This window comes from Stegodyphus dumicola, chromosome 5 (genome assembly GCF_044657685.1).
Source record: "Stegodyphus dumicola isolate Sdum_Otavi_A_Nest chromosome 5, ASM4465768v1".
In the NCBI taxonomy this organism is placed as follows: domain Eukaryota; kingdom Metazoa; phylum Arthropoda; class Arachnida; order Araneae; family Eresidae; genus Stegodyphus; species Stegodyphus dumicola.
In genome coordinates, this window is record NC_140772.1 from 122,857,946 (window position 1) to 122,880,620 (window position 22,675).

Here is a 22,675-nt window from a genome sequence, read left to right on the forward strand (position 1 = left end):
TTCTCCGATTCTTCAGATGAGTAAAAAAAGTAAACAAGTAAAAAAGTACTATAGTAAAAAAGCTAGCAGAGCTGTGCTTGCCATTGCTACCAGAGTGCACACAAGGAAAATATTTTCAACCAGAATTTTCTGCATCTGTTTTAGCTAGTCCTCACTGCAAATCTGAGGACTAATACTCCAAAAGCAGGCTCATCAGAAAGACCCAATAAAGGTTTCGTACTGTTGCATTCCTGTACAGGTTCATGCAATTTGGAGTGATTAACGATGACACTTAATAAACACACAATGTATTTGCCAGTATTATTCAGGACATCTCCAAAAACATGTTTACAGTCGTCCAAAAACTGCGACAAGCACATTGAAACAATCAGCAACAGAGCCTTTAGGCTATAACAGTGAAGACAGCTTCACAGCAAAGTGCTAGAGTACAGCTCCCGACTAGGTTCAGTCTTCTCAGAATTCGACGTACTGTCGAGATTCTCGACGCTACAACTCGCGATGCACTCCACAATAAGCACTAGAATACAGCTTCTGACTCAGTTCAATCGTTCTTGGAGCTCAACACACTCCAAGATAAGACTCGATGATGCACTAACTCGCGATACATTAAGAGACTCTCTCTACGCACTCCCCAATCAACTCAATACTAGACTGAAAATCAACTCGATAGACTCGAGATACTACTGCTACTCCGCATACAGGCAGGGTTTATATAGCTTTTAGCATGCATTCGAGAACATTCTAAGTCAAACCAGTAAGAACTCATTCTAAATGGTTCTCCATCCGTCTACGGCATATTGCCAATTTCGCTGAAAGATGTTGCCAAATGGGTGATTTCTCGCCAAATCTAGCAAATCCTAAACCTGCTTTGTGGGAAATCTATCTTACCGCAGCTGGAAATTTTTTAACAGTAACTTTCTGAATTTGCCAATAGTCAATTTTTTAAAAGTGTTCTGTTTTCAGGTTTTTAGAATAATTATGTAATAAAGACACAATAACACACCGAATAAATACTAATTCAGAAGTCAAACAACAAAAATCAGCGTTATATTTACAAAATTTTCACAGTAAACAGTCACTGTGAAAATTTTGTAAATATAACGCTGATTTTTGTTGTTTGACTTCTGAATTAAATATGTAATACCCTGACCTTTTCCCTTCCGCAGAACTTCAACATCTAATCTTAAAAAATTTAAATTCTTTATCAAGTAGATTACAAATATTGCAAGAAAAGGTGGAGTTGCTGAAAACTCCTAACTGTGCAATCAACCGAAAAATTCAGAATTAAATATATTCCAATTAAAAACTGAATTAGAACTTCAATTTTTAGAGAGAATGTTTCTCAACAACATAGCTCCTGTGGTATTGTAAAATAATATTTTACATTAATCCTAATAGTTTTTTTTTTTTTTTTTTTTTTTTTTTTTTTTTTTTTTTTTTTTTTTTAATTTTATTTTATTTTATTTTGTTTACTTTTTGCACACATTTTCATTTTATAAAGTAATTTCTGTTACGTTTTTGCTTAAATGAAATTTTCTATTTCAGTATTATCTTATTTTCTTTACATAAAAACTAACTGCAGAAAATGTACTAAAATACAAATATGGAACTCAAAGCAATGAAAACATTATGATTTTATAAATAAGTTTCCATTACATTTGCATTTTATTTTGAGGAAAGTTAGATTTCTTGAGTGTTCTGTGAAGTTGAAATAATTTTCTTAAATGATAGAATAAGAAATCTTGTTGGTTATGCATTTATAGATTAAAGTCAATTTTTATTTATATATTTATTTATTTAGGTCAATGAATTGAAACATATTAATGTTAAAGGAGACTAACGTAAACATATTAATAGTAATCGTAACAAATATTTTGAAGTGATGTCGGACACGCTAGCCGAAGAGTACACTTGGGTAAGTGAAAAAAAAAGGGGCGCATTTAAATCCCTGAAGTTATCATAGGTTATTTTACATAAGTCAACATTTATAAATATATTTTTATGTACATCATCATTTACAAAATATCTTGATAATTTACATTACGTATAATATGAAATCTGCCAAATTAAGTCACACCCAGCACCCGTAGCTCTCAGCCTGAGTCAAATCTTAATTATTCAAAAAATCGAATAAAATAAGACCAGACTTCCATGAATAGTGCATAGTGCTACTAAATGCATATGTGACCATCCCAGAAGAAATAAAGCAGATAGATATTAGCATCTGGAAAGATATCCCAAAGCATGAAGGAAGAGTAATATATTTAGTGTATGAACCTGTTATGTCAAGAAGACTTTAAATGAATTAGAAGACAACATAAAATAGCAGTTTTATCTGATCGCAAATGTTTAAAATGTTATTTAAAATGTCTAACTTTTTTTTATTCTTAAAATGATGTTTAATCCTCATTTGTTCTGCTATTTAATTTTTATGATGTATTGTTACTTAGTTTGTTATCTATCCATTTGTCAGTAATTGAGCTGAATTAAGTAAAGCTTTGTTCTTTTACATTATATTTTACCGCTCGGGTATTGCAAGAAATATTATATCAGGCCGACTGCCGTACCAAAGCACTCGGGTTCGAATCTCGAAAAAGGTTCGGGGGTTGTAAATGCATAGTGTCTGTGCATCATGGGGGCACCCAAAATATGCTGCAAGCCGAAAAGTTCTTTCAAGAAGCTGATCGTAGGGAAAGAGAACTTGAAAATCCTTGGACTCGTCCTCCGTGTGATAGTTGCATCGCAAAAATGTTATGGTTTTTAATTAATTGACTTTCTGTTTAAATATGCAGTAATTATAATTAAAAATTCACAAGTAAATTTTCCATTTAATGTATTTTTTAGAGATAGTGCAAACTCATCTCCCTGCAACAATTGAAAAGAAAGGTGCTACTATAACAGTTAATCTCAAAAAAGGTTGGTGGGTGGTAAATGTATAGTGTCCGTGCAGCATGGGGGCACCCAAAATATGCTGCAACAAAGTTGCTACTACACTCATGTCCATAAATTAAGGATAATTCGGAGTCACGCGGAAATCGAACTCTAAAATATACTAAAATATCACCTGTAACATCACTACACACATCTTCAAGAATCATATGCAAATTTTAGGAAGTAACCAGATGACACCGATGGTACTTCACAATGACGAGAATGTAAGAAAGTGATATATAACGAATACAGGCAAAGAAGTAAAATTGTTCGCAGGCACTTTATAAGCATTTCAGTGCAATAACCAAATAGTTCGCAGGGGCTTTATAAGCATTTCAGTGCAATAACCGACAAAGGAGGCATTTGGATGATTTTTTACGTGGTAGAATTATCGGCCGTCTGGAATGTGGGCGTACCCAACTGGAAGTATCAGACAAACTTGGAATTGCCCAGAGTGTCATCTCCAGGCTTTGGCAACGATTCCCAGATGATGGTAATGTGAGTAGACGTTACAGCACAGGTCGCCCCAGAGTTACAGCGCCGAATAAGGACCGGTATTTGGCAGTTACTGCCAAAACAAACAGGTGGAGCACAGCCTTAGACCTGCCTCGTCAGCTCTCTTCAGCCACTGGTACGACAATTTCAAGGCAGACCGTGTACAGACGCTTAGGGCAGATTGGTTTATATGTTCGTAGACCTGTCAGATGCGTTCCACTTACTGCAACTCACTGTCGCCTGCGGTTAGCCTGGAGTAGAGAGTGGACCACTGTGGACACCACAACAGTGGGCTTGTGTGATGTTTTCCGACGAGTCCAGGTTTAGCTTGCAGTCTGATTCTCGCCGGACTTTCTTTCATATGGAGAGCTCCAGGTATTCGTTACCACCAAGAAAGCATCATTGAACGACACCGTTACGGTGGTGTAGGAGTGCTCGTTTGGGGTGGAATTATTCTGGGTTCCAGAACTGACCTTCATGTTCAAATTGGAATCATGACAAGCCATATCTATCGGGACGTCATTCTGGAACAACATGTACATTTGTTTCGGGGTGCCATGGGCACACAATTTGTTTATGGATGACAACGCCCGTCCTCACCGTGCAAATATCGTAAGCGAATGCCTTCAATCGGAGGATATCACCCGTACAGACTGGCCAGCATTCTCACCAGACTTGAACCAGTAGAACACGTGTGGGACATGCTTGGAGTTGCAGCCCGTCAACCTCCTTCTACATGTCTACCGGAACTTCGGAGTGCATTGCTTTTTGAGTGATGTAATATCCCCCAAGATCAGATCGATAATTTGATACTCAGATGCCTAGGCGTTGTACGGACTGTATTGCATCGTCTGGGAGACATACAATGTATTAACAATCAAACCAACCATGTAATATTGGTTTTTTGTAAATAAGTTTTTTTTTTTTGGTAATTTGCTCCAGGGAGAAAAGAAATCGCTAATTTTTTTAATAATATCAAACATATAGCATCTGTTTTTGCTCTTTACCTTTTGTTTAATAAATAAGCTTTACAAATAAGTCAAATTTGTTTTGCTTCTAACTTTTCCTTTGCCTGATTTTGCATTATCCTTAATTTATGGACATGAGTGTATAACAGCGAGTACTTTTGTGTACAGAAGCTGTCTTGAAAGCTTAGAATCTAAAATTTTAAGTTTGTATTTGTTTTTACTGAATTGTAAGTATTATAAATTCATGTGTTTGGAAGCGTCCGAGTTTCAAAAATAATAAAAGTATAAATGATAAATAATAAAACTTCAAAATAGTAAATCAAACAATCATCAAAATGTTTAGTACCTATTTAAAAATTTGGAGCTTTCTTTCAATTTTAAAGTAATTTAAAATTTAATAAATAGCTTTAAAACTCTTGCCAGTCACTGCTCATCTCAATGCATATAATAGCATTATAATTTTTTATAATAATAATGCATATTTTGTTTAATTTCATGAGGCTGAAGGAGACATTGTAAACTTATATTATGAATACGAGTCATATTTTGTAAAATTCGATGAAAGGCCATTCGAAAAACATGTATACATTGACAGAATTGCCGATAATGCCACACTTCATACATGATTTAACCTCTGCCTCTGTTTTCACAGCATCCCAAGATGCTTTGACCCATTCACAAACTTTCCAAATGTTAGGCCTTCCCCTTCTTCTTGATGGTGTAACCTCAAAATTTGAAGCCTGCATCCAGCTTGCATGCTTTGTTACAGCAATTTCAACATTGTTTTTGAACCATAATTTGCCAACAAACTTAAGAAACACCAAAAAGTTGAAATTTCCCACACTTAAAAGTCGTTCGCAAAAATTGCAGTTTTCATGCCAGATGCACATTTACTAAGCTCTCCGTAACTGTAATATTCCCACACATCGCAAGGAAACAAGAAAAAAATCACATAACTCCAAAAAAAGAGGAAATTTCCAGAAATTAATGCAATCAAAAACTGAGTATCGACATACAAGATGCACCTCCTTTTTTTCCCGACTTATTTTCAAAGAAAAAAAGTGCGTCTTATACACTAGAAAATTTGCTATTTAAAACTTTCTTACATTTATTGGAAAACAAATTGTTTTATATGCTTAATTTCATTCACATAACTATGCTCACTGTAGTTATTGGCTATACTAAATATTTGAATGAAGAAATGTAAGTTTTATTTGCACAAAAACTATTAGCATATGTTTTATAGCAATACACGCAAGTACACAAAAGTGATACACAAAAACTATGAGCATATAGTTTTATAGCAATTTATGAGAGCAAAGTTTTACATAAAAATGTAAATGAATCATAAACGCATCTGTTATATAATTTCAATACAATGAGATATAACAATAATCACTGAGGAAATCTGATATGATTGTGATGACTATATTCAATAATTAAAAAATTCCAAAGATTCCAGTAAGATTTTAATAACTGGAAGAGTAACTTCTTACTGGATCAATAAAACGCTTTTCTGCTGTTATCAGTTTTACTGGAGGAGATGTCTGAAATACTGCTATTGCGACATTATACTGATTAAACTAATGTAACACTGTGCGACACCCACACAGATCTTTAAAGCAGCAATTCTCAACAGGTGGTACACAAGATAAAAAATAGGTGGTAGGCAAAGAAACAAAGTTCAAAAATTCTATGAAGAAAAAAAGAACAATTGTTAGAAAATTCCTGTGATTGCACTTCCACTGAAGATTTCATAAATAACAACTTTTGGCTACACCGAAAGAAAGAATTTAAAGGCATTTCAAATAAAGCTAAATTTTTATTGCCTTTTTGCACAACCTATTTGTGTGAACAAGGATTTTCTTCCATGTTTTATTTGAAAAATAAATACAGAATAAAATTAAAAGTGGATCACACTTAAAGCTAAGTGAAATAAGGCCAGACAAAGAAATTGATCTCTCTTAAACAGGCCCAAATTTTACACTAAATTTAAGTATATAACTTAAATTTTGATAATTAAAATGGTAACCAATTCTTAATTAATATTTTTTATGTGTGCCTATTTAATACAGATAGCCAATAGCTTGTGCAAATGGCAAAACATTTATTTTTTCTATTTATATTGAGAAACTGAATAAGTATTATAAAATGTACAATAATTATACTGGTTGTACTAAGGTTTTTAAATTTTTGTTTAGATGGTATGTGTTAGTCAAAAGGTTGAGAACCGCTGCTTTAAAGCAATTAAATTTATGTCACTTTGTGAAGTTATACAAAAGTCGCAGTGTGACATTAACATCATTATCGCAGCATGACTTTACTACCATACTCAAAGACAAAGAAGCAACAATAACAAAAAAAAGAAGCCAAGAGAAAAAATTGGTATCTTACCTCTCAGCCTCCACATCCACAGGGCTTGTTTGCTCACATCCTCTTCTTGGGCGCTTCGCATTCCTATAATAAACAAAAATAGGTACAATTTTATTACCGAGACCATAATAAACCACAGTGACAGTACATGCATAAAAGCATCAAACTTGGCACACACATCCATTTAAATCATAAACTGACATCACATAAATTTAGATACTTCTAAATGCAAGTGAATTATGACTGCACATAAATTTAGATAGCTCTAAATTTTAATTTACCACTGAAATACTGGTATACTTTTTAAACTTTTTAAAAGTGCATCGAATCTATCTATTTAGAAATTGCCAGAGATGAAAAATTTGCAATAAAATTTTGAAAAAGAAAAGGCATCATTCATGACTGTGTGTGATTATGACAAAGCCTCAAGGGCTATCTGCCTGTGCCTTTGTGGAGCACTTTCTAAGGGAAACTGGCTCGTATACACGTTACACATGGGGAAAACCACGAAAACGCCCAGCCCGTTCCTGGGATTCAAACCTTGGAACGACTACCAGCGTTCGGCGACTCCACCGCTCGGCCGCTGGTGGGCCTCATTCGTGATAGAAAATTAGGCTTAAACTATAGTCCAAGAACCATGAAATGAAACCATTTCATCGATAACTCAACAACTAAATGGCACCTTTAATCTTCTAGGTGTATCTACGGATTATTTCGTATTGAAAGATGGCTTTCCAAATCACGACACGCAGAATATTCTTGTCAGATTTTGATAAATACGAAATGGTTTCGAATGAATGCGGCAACTGGCAGTAGGGAAATAGCAATCAATAGAGAAAGATGTTACAGCGCGAGGTTCATAAATAAAAACCTCGTATCCAGCCACACTATCTGCCGACCTGTAGGCGATTTTCGTGCCGAAACCGAAAAATACTAAGAAGCCTTCGACCGAAAGCTTTGTGTATGCAAAAAGTTTGTGAAACGAAATTTCTCTTATAAAATAAAATGCAATTTGCACTGAACCCATGAATTACTTTTAAAGAAATTAATATCACCTAATTTACAAATAATTTCTTTTAGCATGGAATAAATACTTAAACAGGTATCTTACAATTACATGAAATAACGTAATCTTTAAAGGCATTGATGTATACAATATAAATATTTGCTTGTTATTTTATGAAATAACAGTGTCTGGGAAGCCCACTCAAATATCCTGTAGAATTTTAACAAATTATTTTATAGGATACAAATATGCATCTGTTTTTTTATGAAATATGTGAAATTCATGCAAATAAAATTAAGGATTATGAAATTTATTTTAATATAAATAACTCTGCAAAAAGAAATATTCAGGAGACTTTATTCCCCTTATTTTCCTATTATTGTCATCATAAAAAAAATAATAGCATTTATCTTAAAGATAATTAGCTTATTTAAAAAATACAATCTGTAAGCACTTTCTTTAACTCGATATAAGATCCATTTATTTTAAATACTTTTCTAAAACTTTTTATAAAAAATAAGAAAATAATGTAAGCACAAACCTTGTGGTTGAAAAGTTAGGCAAACCTTGGGTTCAGTACCCCTCAAATAAATAATGAAAACAATCTCAGATTTTATAGGATAAAAATTAGGTCCAAACGGGCAATTTTTTTCATTTACAGACAATCATTAGATGTTTGGGCTAATGCTACTTTGGACTAAAAGTATTTAAAAGCTACAATTTCAGACAGACTGTCTTGCACACTTAAAATACAAATGTTTTATTAATTACACTGCTTGCCTTAAAAATATGTTTCTTAATCAAAAATTTGCTAAATTTTTATAAAACATAAACTAATACTTATAAAAGAGCCTGAGGCAATTTGTTACAATTAATTAAATTGTTCAACGTTGTTTAATTAATTGTTTAGGCGGTCAGAGCCGGAACAGCTAATGAAGTTTATGAGACTGTGATATTACTTTCGGTTTTGTGAAATGAAGAATTACATAGGATACTTTCAGATTGAAGTTCTGTAGAAACAAAAAAGTAAGTACCATCCCTCTTTCTGAAGCTCTTTATTTGTTTATTGACTTTTGGTAATTAAAAGGTCACTAAAGGAGATATCAGCGAAAAAACATACATTGAAAACAAAGTTAAAACAAAACGTTGCCGACAAAAATATCCAAAGAAGTGATTTGGAAGTGCTGAAGAATAAGTTTAAAGTGTTCGAGACAAAGATAAATTCCAATTTCGATTCTTTGTTCGGGTTATGTATTGAAGAAAGTGCAGTCAAAAGTCTTTAATCCGGACATCCATAATCCGGAATGATCTATAATCCGGACCTCAAAGCTACAAATTTTCCGCGCATGCGTTTACGCATATGCATAATACGTTTACGCATGCGCGTTTAATGTATAACGGACGGTATAAGCTAAGCTAAAATTATCTATTTCAGTTAATGTTGCAGATTGCGTTGTTCCTTAATCTTCTAATTGGATACGGCTTATTATTTTCTTTTAGACTATTAGAGCAATTTAATAAAAGTAAGTTGGAACTTTCGATTATGTCAAACACAATTTCCGATACTGGAGCTGCAAAGAATCTACAAAGGGAAAGCATGTTTCGATGTCCATCAAACAAAAAGTGGAATTGCTGCAAAAAATGGATAAAGGCATATCCTTTGTTTCTCTAACCATTCCAAAATCTGTTTATCAATTTCAAGCTGCTCTGTGGGGGGGGACGTCACGGCGTGCAATGAACTGGAAATTGATCTCTCAGCACTATCCTCATCTTCATGGCAGATGTTTTTATTTTAATCGGCTTATAATTCGTTATTAAATGTAGTATTTCATCTCAATTTGCTCCCTCTTTGATATGATTTAAATCAAATTCCTCGTCATTATAAATATCACGAATACACATCAAATAGTTTTCTGGTTGCAATTTTCTAATTTCTATGCATAATGTATGCTTTACGCATGCGCGGGTTGAAAGAAATGTTTAATAAAGTAAGCAAATAAATATTAAGATTTTTTTGTAAATTTTGATACCCTTTAGATCATAATTGCTCTTTATTTCATAAATTACGGTTTTATATTTTTAATTTTATAATTTATGCATGCCATTTTACCAGATTTAAACTGATGATCTATAATCCGGGAAAACCGATAATCTGGAATCGCTGAAGTCATGACAAGTCCGGATTAAAGACTTTTGATTGTATTGATGCTTATGTAAAAGAGAAAGAAGAGATTGACGATATTGTCTTAGATGTAGAAGTCGAATTAAATCGTAAATTAGCTAAGCTTTCCAAAGAAATTGAATAGGAACCTTTGGTTTTCACGAATGCTTAGGTCAATGTTAAATTATCCAAAATTATTTTGCCAACGTTTTCGGGTAACTTACACGAGTAGCTTTCACTTAAAGATATTTTTTAGCCAGTGTTGATTCAAATCCTAATTTAACAGATGTGGTCAAATTACAGAACTTAAAATCTGCGCTAAGAGGAGATGCTAATCGTATTGTTCAGTCAATATCCATAGTTGACTCTAATTATAAATTAGCCTTTTCATTACTAGAAGAAAGGTTCTCTAATCACCACGAACAAGTGTATGTTCATCTGAAACGATTTATGAATATGCATCCTACGCAAAATGAGTCTGCGTCAGCAACATTAAATGTAATTGACATTTAGAGACTCTTTCACTGAACTGTGTTATCTTCAGTACAGTGGCTTTGTTTTGTATTAGCTGAGAAATACTTGGCGACAGAGCAGAATCTTGTCTAATAGCGCATGCGCCACTAGAATCGCCGCTGAAATATATTTTCGATAAACTTGATTCTTGATGTACACATTCGGAGTTGCGAATCATATGTTACTCTGTAAGAAAGAAAGCTAGCACTAGACTGTCGCCATGGAAAATAAATGTATTGAAAGTAAAAGTGTTATTTTCTGTAATGTGTGTGTGGTGTTATTTTATTGCGATATATAGCTATTGACGAGAAATAGAATAATTCAATTCACCAAACACACTTGAATTGAATTATTCTATTTCTCATGAATAGCTATATATCACAATAAAATAACACCACACACATTACAGAAAATAACACTTTTACTTTCAATACATTTATTTACCATAGTGACACTCTGGCACTACGTTTCTTTCTTACAGCGTAACATACGAATCGCAACTCCGAATGTACGTTTTTCTGCTCATATCTCCTTTAGTGACATTTTAATAAGCAAAAGTCAATAAACAAATAAAGAGCTTCAGAAAGGGGGAGGGTACTTAAACTTTTGTTTCTACAGAACTTCAATCTGAAAGTATCCTAGTAATCCTTCGTTTCACAAAACCAAAAGTAATATCACAGTCTCATAACCTTCATTAGCTGTTCCGGCTCTGACTTACTGAGTTGGATCTTTTAATTTCTTATTTAACTACTTTTATTAAATTTCAGTTTACAATATAAAATTAGTTAAATTTTTACAAAATGTAAAATAATTACACTGCTCACTTTAAAACTATGATTTTTAATCAAAAATTTGTTAAATTTCTACAAAGTATAAAATAGATAATAAAATATGTTAATTCCAAATTCAGGCTTCCAAGTGCCTATATGTTCGGGTGGAGGACTATGTTATCCAAAATTTAATGACTATAGGCAACATTGTTTTTCAACAATGCGTAAACATACATATGTTCATGCAAATTATCATTATTTAGTTTCATGAAATATGATACAGGGTGATAATATTTGGTGACAACAATTAGAAAAGTGCTTCCGACATTTAAAGTGATTTGACACAAAATGCCATTTTGAAACTAATAGCCCTTCTGGGGTAATTCACATCTGTGCTTTAGAAAAAAATATAAAATTAAAAATATTAAAATAAAAGCTGAAAGATTTCAAATTTTATATTACACCCAAAGGGAATTCTTTTAATGTTTTGTGTGTTACCTTTAATTCTCAAATAGCCTGTTCTTCGTACATAAATCACATAAAATTCAAGTAAACAGCTATATAAAAAAAAATATTTAAAAAAGGCCTGTCTTCAAAATTTCCAATAGCCTTGCGTGCTAGAGGTAAAGAAATTTTTTTCCCATACAGCAATACCATTGCTCACTTTTATTCCATTATAACTGATGAAGTCACTTCAAATAATAAGGAAACTTTATGATGGTGTACAAGATGATTTGTGAACAGTCAAAAAATATTAGATAAGAAAGACATCCTACATTTTCTCAGACTAGCTAAGATTACAGGTCCACTCAATAATAATTCTATAATCTCAATAATTTCAAAATCCGGGTTAGATGGTAGCAACATTAGCTATGAGTTATGATGGAGCAGGTAACGTGATTAAAAAAGGGAATTGGAGCTCAGATTAAAGCTTTTGCTTCAAAAGCAATCCATATGCACTGCACTTCTCATTACATGAATCTTGTGTTCATATACTCATGCAACATTTCTGAAATTCACAATATGCTGAACAAACTTTAAAAAAAATATTCAAATCGGCAAAAAATATTAGACCTTTTCCGGACAAAATAGATAGCCTATACGGCATTGAGGCGTACCGCCACTTCTATCACAGCTTTTCCGATATCACCGAATTTAAAGGATCCGAAATTCGATCGAAAGCAAGTCTATCGAAATACTGTTCATTGTGATTCTGTGTTTTGTTAATACAAAGCTGCATTTTAGCAGTACCTTAACTTGTCTAGCTCATTTTCCAACTAAAATCTCAGTTTTCAAATTTCGAAAAGATTGTATATCACCGTTTTGCATCAGTTTGCGCTGATCATGTAAATGAAATTTGTGTAAATTTGTATAATTTGTGACATATAAAGATGATTTACCCTATCCGGTAACACATCGACGTATTTTCACTTAAAAAAAACATCAGAGAATTGCACAATATCGGCAATGTGCATCTTCCTTTGTTCAAGTACACATTGATGTAAAAAAGTCAAAGGAAATTGACAAAAATCCAGTTTTTCTTACTCTTGTAAAAAGCGCCAAATAAGTGGGCGATTCTGCACTTCACACCCTAATTTTATATTTGCTGCGTTGTTTCAAACAGAGAATAAATAGGATTAAACCAATTGTTTCCTTTTCCTAATATACTGTGAAAGCATCGATTTATCCGTTTATAGTTATATTTATAGTAAATTAATTGAATTCTGCTGCTATGCTCAACGATATATATAGTTAACAAAATAGCTCTAGACAAACGTTACGCAAATCAAACGACGCCAACTGTACTTTTAAATACGATGAAAATAAAATTAATAATCATGTACATACTAATGAGTGGATGAACTTTCGTTAAGTAACAATTACTGATGTAAAAAATTAAACACAAATATTAACACTTAATTAAATAGATAACCAATAGAATAGACTGATGCAATACATTAAAAGAATTTAACTACAGTTTATTATGAAAAACTTAATGCAGATAATTTAATTTTCATCAACAAAGATTTAACCGGGACATTGGTAGTACCGACAAACCGAGTGAAGTGCTAAAAAAATAAATAAAACAATATAAATACGCAAATATACATTACCTGGAGCTGAAAGGCTCGGACTCCATTTCAGAAATTTTTATTTTTATTACACAAGTAAATTACAATATATATACTACAATACAAAAATTTTAATGGCAAGAAAAAGTATTTATTACAAAGATTATTTACAAAAATATTATATACAAATGTTAATAGTTAGTAAGAAAAATTAGTATTTATATACAAAGATATTATATACAAATGTTAGTAAGGTTAGAATAAATATTTATGTACGAAGATATTAAAGCTTAAATATCTGAAAAAGAATTAGAAAATTATATAAAAAAATATATCAAATACAAAGATAAAATATCTGAAAAAGGAATTAGAAAATTTATAAAAAATATTAAAGATTCTTAAAAAGAATTAGAAAATTATATTAAAAAAAATCAAAAATACAAAGATATTTAAGATTAAATATCTTAAAAAGAATTAGAAAATTATACAAAAAATATATCAAACAGAAAGCTATTAAAGATCTTAAAAAGAATTAGAAAATTAGATCAAATTAGACAATGAAAAATATATAGAGAATTTATAATCGCAAGAATAGCACCTAGATCCAACAAAGTTAAAGTCTAGTATGAGCTAAGGCTCCTCTAAACCTTAGTATAGCCTTAGTATCATCCTTGAACCGGCAGGTTCCTTTCAACGGGCGCCTGGACGGAAGGGTCCTATCCCGATCGAAGTTGCGTCTCTTTTCGAACATTATGGGCATAAGTGTTGTTCGGCAGAGTGATGATGGCATGTCGATAAGCAATGTGGATGGTAAGCAATGATAGTCCAGCAGAAAGATGATTTGAAGATACCTGCACTTGGGGAGAAGTATTCAGAGGCTAACTCCTAGGTTGAAAGTCGCTGCGCTGAGGTATAGAAGGCGGCGTCGGTGGGCGGGGAGATCTTGAAATCTTCAGGTCAGGTGGGTGAAAGTGTCCAATGGGAGAAAAAGTTGGAATTTGGAAATAGAGCTGAGGGGTCTCATGCAAGCAAGTGTGTTATGTTCACAGATCAAAGATATAATTTAAGAGTTTTTTTTTTTTTTTTTTTTATAATTAATTAGTTAAAGATGTTAGCTTCCTCACAAATAGTAAAAAGAATTAATAGTTTCTCCATGGGTGTGTCTGCGGCTTTTAATTGGTGTAAGCTATTTTTGAGAGTAGAGAAGAATTTAAATATGTTATTGTAGCCGAAAGTATTATTGAGTTCTTTTAGTGTAGATAGAATGTCGGTGAAAATGTTCGCGTTGGATGTAGTGTTGGTAGTCTGATTTCTAATGTCTTGTGTATTGTTGGAAGTAACTTGTGCATATGTTCTCCCTTGTGTAAGGTTTGGGGTGCTATTGCTTGGTGTAAAAGTGTGATTGGGTGATTTATTTAGGTTTCTGTTTTTGGGGAATTTCTCGCAACCGCGGAATGAAGCTGGATGATTTTTTTGGCAGTTTGCGCATGTGGGGTTATCTAATTTACCTTGTGTTGGGCAGTCTGTTGTTTTATGTTGTTGTGCGCATTTAACACACCTAGGTAAGAAGAAACAATTGTCTGATGAGTGATTAAAACGTTGGCAGTTGTGGCATTGTGGTGTAATGTTTTTGTTGATGTATTTTTCGATTGTGATAATGAACATACCTAGGTGTGTTTCACTGTAGATTTTGTCGATGTTTGGTGTTGGCATGAGTTGTATCTGAAATAGTGGCATGGGTTGTTTGGTTTTGAATCTTGTGAGTTGTACTACTTTGTGTACATTGTATCCGAGGTGTGTGAGTTCCGTGGAAATTTCATGTGTGTCAGTGGTAATGGGTAAGCCTCGGATAACTACTTTAATTGGGCGTTTGTGCTTGGGTGTAATGATATAATGTTCGATGTTATGTTTTTGTAAGTCTGTGGTGAGTTGTCTGTGATCATCTGTTGTTGATGGTAGTAACTTGAGGTATTCTCCACTTATTTTGGCGTAAAATGTAGCATTAGTCAGTGTAGTGAGTTTCTTGATGTACTGGTTGTGTGTGGCGCCATCTATCGGCTTAACCATAATTGGTGTAGGTGTGCTATATTGGGGAAGTCTTGTATCTGGTGTTTGCGAGCTGTTAATTTGTGTTGTGGGTTGGGTGGAATGAGTGTCAGGTTGCGAGAGTGCTGTGTAGCTGTTTTGGGTGGGTATACTGTTGGGTGCAACATTTACGGGTACCTTAGCAGTTTTGTGTGGTTTTTTGAATCCTTCCGTGTCGTCGTCACTGTCTGAATTATCACGTGGTTTGCGTTTCTGTTGTGTGATTGGCTGTGTAATGCTTGCATGGGAAAGAGCAATATTCAACTTACCCCTCAGCTGATCCAGCAGAGTCTTCTTCTTTTCTATCTCCTTTTTCAGAATGTCCGAATGATAGTCCGTGTCCGTGACTGGTCTGTTGGCCGATAAGTACCGGATGGTTCCGTAATAGCTAGTAATGCTCCTTTCTACTTCAACGATTTCTTGTCGGAGTGTAGCAATTTCCAGCTCCGTAAGAACGTGACCAGCATTGTCCTGGTCCATATCAGTGGCCGTCGTATTCGAGGTGTCCGCAACAGGATCCATACCTTTATCCGGTGGAACCGCTTCGCTACGGGGAGTCTGCTTAGTACGAGCCATATCGAGAGGTCACGATTTCATGAGCCGTAAAGCTTTTGCACTTCGTCGCGAAGTCAGTGGCGAACGGCCATGTGCCCTTTCTAGCCAATCAGAAAAATCAGTTAAAAATTACACTAAAATTTCATTGGATGGATTTGCACCGTTTGCTAATTGTAAATTTCGGCCCCCTCCCAGACCCGAAGCACTTGGCGACATAAAGTTCGAGCGTTTTCACTCTGCTCTTGTTAACAACCACTGATCAAGGAAACGTCAATGCTTGTCAAAATTCATGATGTAACCCCTCACAAAATTGATTCTGGCCCTTTTTTGACACAAAAAAATTTACTAAATTAAGTCCTTCAGTGTTTTTACCTTTTTTTCACTGTAGAAGGCAGTTACTCTTGTTAAATTTAACATTTGGCACTAAATTTTACCTCTTTGCGGAACCCTCTTTTTGGCGATAAAAATAATTCTTTGATGATGTGGGGATAAAGGCATTGGTCATTGCAAATTCGAATCCTTTGTTACCATTTCAATTAATGCTGGTGATTTTTTTAGTCTAAAACAAACACTTCGCTTCCGAAAACTGTCAGATTTAAATTGAAATGAGTTTCACTTCAGTTTTAGACAAACGAAATAATTTGACTAGCTACTCGGGAGAGGCGGAATATCTTATTCTAGCAAGTACGGTTATATAAATGGCAGGGAAAACTTTCTACTACCACCTTGCAATAAACTTTCATTTAAACCTCAGGACCCCGTAATATTTACACAAATTTTGTGGGACTCCATAAGTATTGCGCAAATAAGACACACTCATGAGTGAAACTCTCAATTTTTTTCACTTGTACTGTAATATACTATTGCAGTTTCAGGTCATTCCCTTTAATTTCTAATTTTAAGACATAGAACGATGTGAAATTTTTAAATATGTAACAAACGAAATGACAGCTTCACGTGCAAAGCAAGGAAAATGAACGTTTATATTATAAAAAGAATGCGTCGAAACGTTTTTGTTTTTCCCTTTGTCTGTATTGTCTAGCTTTTTTTATTTTCAGATACATTGTGTAAAAATATTTGATAACTGTAAAATTATTATATTAAGTTAAAGAAATATCAAAACTGCTAAAATTTTGGCAACATCCTACTGCATGTCCCGCGACCAACACGGGAGTCGTGACCTACAGTTTAAGAAACCCTGTTCTAGGTAAAATCCTAGTATACGGAACAGCATTTGACGCGACTTTAAAAATCGTCGCCAACACCAAAATGACACGTTTACTGCTCATCATAATGCCGCCGAATCCCGTATGTACTGCAAACTAGAATTAAAACGTGTTCTCTCTCTCACACACACACACATACCATATCCATATATATATATATATATATATATATATATATATAATTTATTTACTAAATAATATTGATTATATTTATCTTCTAAGATTAATTATAGTAGATTTATCTGAAAAGAGTGAATCCATACTTAGTAAGTTCTATTTCGAAAGATGTTTTTAAGCAACTTGAATGAAAATTGTTAAAAATGTTTAACGGGGACTGGAATTAAATCATGAATAACAAAATTTCAATTGTAAAAGGAATAAATTAAAAGCAAGAATTAAATTAGATACAAATATACATATAAATTATATGCGTTGCTCTAGTTATTTCGTGCACTATTTAGGAATCTTTTACTTGTTGTAGAAGGGTTAAGGCGACTGTGCCTGGGCACCCTGTTGTGTCCAAACACCGTTCCATCGTGATACACCAAGACTCCATTAAATGTGATCACATTTTTCCAACCGGGATAGTGATTAGTGACTCTGAGTACCGTACCGAAAGGCTCGCGCTCGAATCCCGGAGACTGCATGGATGTTTGTAAATGTATAGTGTCTGTGCGGCATGGGGGGCACTCTAAATACGCGGCGGGCCGAAAGTCTTTTTTCGTTTTGGAATATATGAAAGATGTTATATTATATGTTAGTCTAAACGCATATTCATCTAATATCCTGTAGAATGTGTCGCTATTCCACTTGACCCATGTCCATCCATAAACTCTATTGATATACCATATTAAAATTTAAAAGAAACCTTGTTTAAAAAAATGTATTTGTAATATTTGGATCGTATTAACCGAACTGTTGATCACAATAAGCGATGTATTTTCCATGTTTTCGTATACAAACTGAAGGGCGTTCTGCAATTCGATAACAATATCCAAATGATAACATTATTTTTCACATTGGACAGCTGATGTTTATCCATTTTCACAGTCGCACTTTCCCGTAATTCTGATAATACTCTGTTACATGCAGTTGAAAACAAGTCTGAAATCATTTTTTCCAAATGCAATTGAAAAATAGATCACTTGTACTGTTTCTGACAGAATTTAAACCACTTCAGAATTAATCAGGTTTACATGAATACAAAGCGTTATTATGGCAATGGTACGCAAGTCGCGAAGAAATTTTGGGGGGTCGCTAAATTCAAAAAAAATTTATTTGACAACAAAAAATATAACGGCATATGAAAAGAATTTTGGATGTTTAACATTTACTAGGAATTTTAAATTAATCATTTCCATATATTAATTTTGATCGTATTGTTTTCCCCTTGATCCAGGCGTTATGCTTGAACAATTCGAGAATCGAATTTCAAAGCGCGCAGCGATAATTGTAATATGCATAGTTTACACACTTGTGTTCCCTATTTCTAACCAAATTTGTTGTCAAGCAAGCATATAACATTTTCGAAGTATTGGAAAATTCAATTGCGTGCTTGAAGGATGATAAAAAAAAAAAAAAAAAAAAAAAAAATTCCAGTTTTGTTCGATGGATAAATGGCTACACAAAGAGGGTACAATCCTAGAACGCGGTATGGTCTTGGCGCGAGTTTGAAAATTTTCGCCAACACCAAAATGACCCGTTTACTGCTTATAATAATGTCGCAAAATTCACCCAATCCCGTGTGTAACGTATACTGGGATTAAATCGGCAAGAGTGAAAATGGGAATGATGGTCAGACATCTAATAAACATTTTTCTTTCTACTTCTAATAAGAAATCAAGTAAATATCAAGAAGAGTTTATTAGATACTGTTTTACATGTTGCATTATCAGTGGAAAATGAATATCCGTTGTGTGTTAAATGCAATGAAAAATCAATGCATGAAACCTGTTAAATTAAAACTATATTTGGAAACTAAACATAACGATTTAGTAAATAAATCTGATTAATTTTTAAGAAATTAACTAACAGCGTGAAATATCAAAATGTATTTTTGAGAAAATATACAACAGTTCCTGAGGTTTCATCGGCATCCTTACAAATTTCATATTTAATTACGAAAAATCTAAAACCTCATACAATTGGAGAATCGCTCAATCTTCCTTTTCGGCAATAAAAATGACATCAATTATCCATGGAGAAAAATACAATAACGACTTAAATGATACGAAACAGTCACGATTTTATTTGAATTCGAAAAGGGGGTGGGATAGAATTCGGAAATATGCAACCGGGAAAAACCGGCAACTATGAAAAAACGAAATAAATAGGCGTAAAATGGACGAAATACGTTAGTCTAAACGCATAATTCATCTAATATCCTGTAAAATGTGTCGCTATTCCACTTGAGCCATGTTTATACATAAACTCAAACTGATAAACCATATTAAACTTTAAAAGAAACCTTTGTTTAAAAAATGTATTTGTAATATTTGGATCGTATTAACCGAACTGTTAATCGCAATGAGTGATGTATTTTTCATGTTTTCATATACAAATTAGAGGAATTTCTGCAGTTCGATAACAATATCCAAATGATAACATTAAGGGGCATTTACTGTATTTTACAATTTCTGATTAACAGGGGGGGGATTCAAACTCTTGGTTGACAGAATGACAGTTTGCATGATTTTCCTTTCAAGAAAATATGATTTTTTTTTTCATCTGGAATTGGATCATTATCCATTTTTTGGCGCATGGCTGTAATATTCTGTCACTAAATTCCAAATTCTTTAGAAGCAAATCTGGCTCCACTGTACCCGAGTAGTTAAAACTGTTGACTACTGCGTTGGCTTTTGTGATTTTTACTATGCAATCAGTTTTCCTTAGAAATTACTCCACGAAATCAAACCTACGTTATTTGGCCAATGTGCTTGGCCAAATAACCTAACCTAACATTTGAAGGAAATCAGCGTGAAACCAATTTTGAAAAATACATAAACAAATAAGTAAGTAAAATTTTAAAAAAATTCTGAAAGTTTTCAGATTTTATATGACATTCAAAACTGCGTCTTTTAACGTTTTGTGTGTTCACACTCAGGCCACATAATATTCAATTCAACAGCAATATCGCAAAATGTTTAAAAACAGAACATCTGTAGACAGTGTCGCGCGCAGGAGATAAAAACACTTTTTTTCTGTACGGTGTTGCCACTACTGGCTTTAAAATCGTTGAGTTTGTTAATCAAAAATTCCTTAAAATTTTCCAAAATATGGAAAAAATTCGAAATTCGTGGGTCCAGGTGCTCATGTTCGGGTGGAGGATTACGTTATTAAAAATTGGATGACCGTAGGTACCGTACTTTCTTCACAGTGCTAGAAACATGCATACATTCATGCAGCTTCTTCATTATTTAATTTCTTTAAATATAATACAGGTCGGTAATATTTGGTGGCAACAATTTAAAGAGTGATTCGCCGTTTATAGTGAAACGCCATAAAATGCCGTTTTGAGACTAATAGCCCTTCTGGCTCACCGCCCGCTCGGGTTAAAAAATTAGGTTATGTTAACTGAATACACACAGTATTGTAGGGGTATCACCTTCAGGGATGGGACGCCTTTGTGGAGGTCTTTCTCAGGAAACTAGATTATACTCATGTTACAGACAAGTGAAAAACCAAGAGAAGTACTCATGTAGCCCACTAGTTCGAAGAGGTTTGCAATTTTAGTCGAACTACCGGTATTGAGTGGTCACTCGTGGGGTTTTGGAAAAGCTAAGATTGATTTTTTAAAAAAAAATATTTTTATTTATTTATTTAACCAAGATTAAACTAAATGTGTTCCACATTTTCAAAGCAACTGAATATGATTCTTACTTCGTTACTTGTTTACAGATCGTTACAGCTAGCTCAAGACAGGGATAAAAACTAAAGATAACTAAAGACAGCTTTAGTTTAGAAACTAAAGATAACTTCAGTAACTAATTAAAATAGAGATTTCTAAACTAAACTTTAGTTTAGAAAAATTAACCTTGATCGAAACTTAGTCTAGAGAAAATTGTTTGGCGCGTGTTGTCTTGCCTCTGTCGTCCCCCCCCCCCGCTTGAAACAAGATTTTTCGTTGTTTCACTTTTCATGCGAGCCAGTTGCCTTTCGGAAAAACGGAAGATATAATTCTTTCGTTTGTCCAGTATTAACAACTAAGCTATTTAAAAGAAATAGATGCAATTCTAAAGAATATTATCTATTTACATTTTAATATGTTTAAGTAAAAATGCACTTAATTCATGATACATCTAATTATATAGAATTGCATTTTATATTTCCTTCAGTTTTTAAGTACACAAGAGATACAGAACATTCCTGTGTTACCCTAAATGTATTATGTACCTGTATTATCCTTTAAAATATTCCGTTATTCCACCTGGGACGTCTCTGCCCATAATCTCCACTTTCAAAGGGAAAAAAAGGCCCTTCTGGACGATCGGTAAAATCAACCCTTTCAGATTTTTCATTATTATTTTTTAAATTGGCGATGTTGGCGACATAAACAATTTCGAAAAAAATTAAATACTGAAGACCATTTTGACACTAAATCCAGGTAGTCGTAAATTCTAATAAAAACTAGCTGAAGTGGACTGAAGTTTAGCTTTCCTATTTTTTTTAGCCCAAAGGGCGTTGGCTCAGCAGGGCTATTAATTTCGTTTTGGCATTTTGCGTGGATTCACTATAAACAGCGAATCACTTTTTAAATTGTTGCCCCCAAATATTAGAGCCTGTATTATATTTAAAGAAATTAAATAATGCAGAATCTGCATGAATGCATGTATGGTTCTCGCATCGTGCGGGAAAAAAAAAGGGGGGGTTACTTAGAGACGTTAAACTCTGAATATCGTAGTTCTCTACCCGAATATGGATACCCGGAAACCCGAATTTAGAATTTCTTTTATTGTCTATTTCATATTTTGTAAAACTTGTCAAAACGAATTTTTGATTAGCAAACTCAACGATTTCAAATCAAGTAACGGTAACATTGTATTGAAAAAACACTTTTATCTCCAGCGCGCAAGACTATCTGTCGGAAATTCTAAAGATATGCTGTTTTTAAATATTTTTAGCCCAAATGCTCTCGAAATGTGTATGTGTAACGTAATGTAATATATACGAGTGTACTGCAACCCTCCTGGCCGATAATAATAGGTCTCATGGTTAACGCAGCACAACCAACACAAACGTGTATATGTACGTAATTAAAAAAAAAAAAAAAAAAAAAAAAAAAAAAACCCTTTGAGAGTAATATAACACGTGAAAGCCTTTCTATTTTATTTTATTTATTTATTTATTTTTTTAAATTATGGCGGGCACTAACCGATTATAGGCGTTGCCCCCTACTAAAGTCAGAAAAGGAGGTCGTTTTATTATGGGGCCGGCGGCCACCGTTACGTCCTATGAAGGCACAGACAATTTACATACATGCCTTCTCCGGGATTCGAAATCAGGCTCTTCGGTTACGGTTAC

General features: G+C 33.6%; 1 protein-coding gene across 1 annotated transcript in view; it reads right to left on the reverse strand.

The window, feature by feature from the left end:
• Nucleotides 1-22,675, reverse strand: part of LOC146997217 (uncharacterized) — a 440,254-nt gene that overhangs the window by 408,070 nt on the left and 9,509 nt on the right. Inside the window, exon 2 of the mRNA XM_085817011.1 lies at nt 6,789-6,851. The gene's annotated coding sequence lies outside the window, so the exon portion shown is untranslated. The remainder of the gene's footprint in view (nt 1-6,788; nt 6,852-22,675) is intronic.